At 39.6% G+C, this 3,794-nt stretch overlaps 1 long non-coding RNA gene across 1 annotated transcript; it reads left to right on the plus strand.

Annotated features, from left to right (window-relative positions):
- Positions 1–1,350: 1,350 nt before the first annotated feature.
- Positions 1,351–3,230, plus strand: LOC132115685 (uncharacterized). Its single transcript, XR_009425539.1, has 4 exons — positions 1,351–1,870; positions 1,962–2,105; positions 2,904–3,004; positions 3,089–3,230. It is a non-coding gene; the product is annotated as an uncharacterized LOC132115685 (long non-coding RNA).
- Positions 3,231–3,794: the final 564 nt, after the last annotated feature.

A 3,794-nucleotide genomic window follows, 5' to 3' on the forward strand; every position in this document is an offset into this window, starting at 1 on the left:
ATGCCATACATCACACACATTCATATCACTCGACTGCAGTAACAAGTTAGTCCCAGTAATTTTTCCAGATTCTGAAATAGCTAAGAAAAAAACTGTAGAAATTTTGGGTGATATTTTGGGACAGGTAGTGTCTTAATCTTTTAGTCGGTGGGTTTAAAAAGAAATATAGGTAATATATTACAGAAAACTTGAAATGTCTACTTTTAAACGAACATATTCAAACCAAAATAAATAGGCTACTCTCTGATTATGTAATCCATTTGATTTGTGCATTACTCTCTGGCGTTCATGGCGAGTCTGCATCGACAACTTCATCTTTGCAGCGACACAGAAACACCAGTTTATTACTAAACAATTAAATGAGTCCTTGCTAATTTAAACACATCCATCCAGTCAGTTACTTTTCAAAAAAAATTCAATCATCACTAACAAGTGTATTCTACAGTGGAAAAAGAAGCATTAGCCCTTATTTTAGCCGTGCAACATTTCGAGGTCTATTTGAGCTCTGTATGTGGTCCTATTACAGTATACACTGACCATAATCCCTTGACTTTCTTAGAGCGAATGCGCGGTAAGAATCAGAGAATAATGATATGGAGCCTTTTTCTTCAACCCTTCCATTTACAGATTAAACACATATGTGGTAAGGATAACATCATTGCTGATGCTCTCTCACGTATGTAAGCTGTCCCAGTAGTGTCTGGTATCTTTTCTTCTCTCTCTTTCTTTCTCCTCTATTTCTTTCTGATGTCCTAGGGCCCAGGATTTCGGGAGCGAAATGGAGTGAGATTTATGGAGAGGAGTATTAAAGTTATTGTACATTCACATTTAAATGATTGTTTGCATTCTCTCTTTTTTTCTGTCGGTTCCTTAGAGAACCTCCTTTTGGAGTGGGAGGTGTGATGACCCTGAGTCTTCTGATTCTATTGGTCCAGGTCATGAGAGCTCCTGATTGGTTTTCCTCATGCTAATTGATAATTAGCGAGAGTATATAAGAGTGCTGTGCCTTATTTGGGACAGGCACTCTCTGGGGAAGCTGTCCTCATGAGTGGCTCTTTGTGTTTTCTTACACATGCAGCGTCAAGATTTTGTTATCCCTTACCCCTAGACTTATGTTTATAATCATTGGTTGTGATATGTTTAATTCAATAAAACCTCTTTTTGATTCAAACGTTTCTGCTTGATCCCTCTTTTTTGTTGCGGCTTGGTACGAGCTGGTCGTAACACATTCGCTCTGTAGACTACCGTAAGGAGACTTCTGCAGAGGCATTTCTCAGAGAAGATACTCTGAGGGATATGATGGCATTATAATTCTTTGGAGAGGCAAAGGCAGCTAATTGTGTGAAGAGACAAAAGGCTGCTTGTGCAGTGTATGTTCCTTTTTGTGTGCCTGTGGACTTTGGTGGGTCTCCATCACACATATGCTTGTCGATCCACGAGCCTGACATTCATAATTTTTGCAGACTTGGGAGGATAATCTTCACTTATAACACCCAAAGGAACACCTGGCATTGTCCCTGCACAAAGCCACGGACATCTTGTCCACACATACACATATCAATGTGGCATCTTTTCCAAACCCAAAGAGACCTCTTCAAGTCAGAGGTGCCCACAACACCAAGCTCAGATCCTTGTAGTCTTCTGGACACCACTGGTATGAAGAGAAGTGTGCAGTACATTTTCAAAGAGAAAAAAATTCCAGAAGCGCTACTAAAAGAAGTTACAACATCGAGAATGAAGATGGAATACCCAAAGAAATTCTTTCCTCTTCAGACAACATGCCAGTTATGCACTGGACATCCTGCACTTGCAGAGGCTGTGCTAGTTAGAAAGAAAGCTAAGATTGTCAGCATGATGGGCTTGATAGACTGTAAGTCAGAGAAATATGACTAATGTAATAAGCAGTCATGATCAGTGATGGCTAGTATTGGGTTGACATCAATGTGATTTGTGTTTTACAGGCATTTCTACATACCATAGGATATGTCCACAGTGCAACATGGTGTATAGGTACCAGGAGTGGAAAGATGGCCTTCACAACTTTGATAACCACATTTTTCTCACCCTTGAACTTTGTGTGTTTCTCAGAGAAAATGTTACCATGAGTATTAATCTTTTGTAATCTTTAAGATTACTTAACTATGGGCTATATGTACATGAACATTACATTTTGTTTTTATTTGTTTTTGTTATTTTAAAGTTTCCATCGTTAAGCAACAAGAACACAATCTGTCACTGTCTATTCTCAGGCTTATTTGTTTTTGCTTCACACTTTAGAACCATGTGTCTGTATCAAGAGTTGTGGATTCATTGGAGGGGTTAAGAGGAGAGAAGTTCCCATCCAGGGATGTCATATTTCATGCCTATTGCCACTTTGAGGCTTTGACTGACACACAGAACACTTACTCTTGTGTAAATTGTGGATTTTACCCACCTGTGGTAGTCATGGATCTACACAGGAAAGGGGTTTTCAAACTGGCAGGTAAGTGACATTGTGATTACTATTATTTTTTACTGTGTTTACAGTAGGGCTGCATGATTAATCACATGCGTTTGTCATGTGTGTCTCGTCAGTAAAGCTGGTTCTGTGATTCAGTTTTCAACTGGAGCGGCATTTACTACACAGAGCTGTAGTTCACTGACAAGCTACGCAATATCGTGTTCATAATCACAAATTAATTGCATTCGATCATAAATGCGATATTGTGTAGTTTTTCAATGAACTACCGCTCTGTGTAGTAAATGCCGCTCCATTTTAAAAACAGTTGACAAACATTTACTGCTAATCACAGGACCGACTTTACTAATGAGACACAAGACAAATGCATGAAATTAATCGTGCAGCCCTAGTTTACAGTCCAGTGGTCTTGCTTTTCCCTTATGGTGTGATTCATTACAGTCAGTGACCTCAATGCACCCCCTGATGACTTCAACGGTGAACATGACATTGAGACTTTTTGGAATTCTGTTCATCTTGCGATAATAAGTCGTGGCTTTTTTCAAAGTGAGTTATGGTGAATACTATATTTCATCATATTCTACATTTTGTAAACAATTTGGATTGCAAATTATGCATGACTTTTTGTAGGCAGTGCAGACCACCCTTTCACTGTCAGTCCAAGCTACGTACACTGGGCACCCTGGATTGGGAGTGAAACACGTCGAAGTGGCACTGTTCTTAACACAGAGTTAAAGAAAGTGAGAACACGCCCCTCTTTAGCTGAAGCACAACTGAGGACCATCTGATTCATGAGCTGGCCAAATAAAAGGTGAAGTTCTCTGGTGTTGAAGTCGACGAAGCTCTCTGGGTTTGAGGGGTAAGAAAGTGTCAAGGTTTGAGTTGTGAGAAAATTGTGCAGAGCCTGCAATATCTACACTAAGGGCTCCCGCCTTCAGTGCCGGCCCGAAGGGTTGTGGGGCCCTAGGCGAGATAAAAAAAAATTGAGCCCACATGGTGTAGAAACAGTGAGAAGAGAGCACATAAAATACAATTTCAATATTTAAGTGTATACATTTTTATTACCTGTAACAAACTCAACATGTAATATGTTACCGGCTCCAGACCTAGGGGAATCTGTGCCGGCACAAGCCAAATCACGCACTAAGCTGTGAATGATAAGGAGACGAACACGTTATTGCCATGCTCAAGTGCAGTTTTAATATATGACACAAAGAAGATCACAGTTGAAATATGGACATATCATACTTTGTCTACAAGCATACCAAAATTCTCAATAAAATAGCATTCAACTGTCACTTTAACAATACTCATATGAATAAATTCAAGGCACTGA

The sequence above is a fragment of the Carassius carassius genome, chromosome 35 (genome assembly GCF_963082965.1).
Source record: "Carassius carassius chromosome 35, fCarCar2.1, whole genome shotgun sequence".
Lineage (NCBI taxonomy): Eukaryota > Metazoa > Chordata > Actinopteri > Cypriniformes > Cyprinidae > Carassius > Carassius carassius.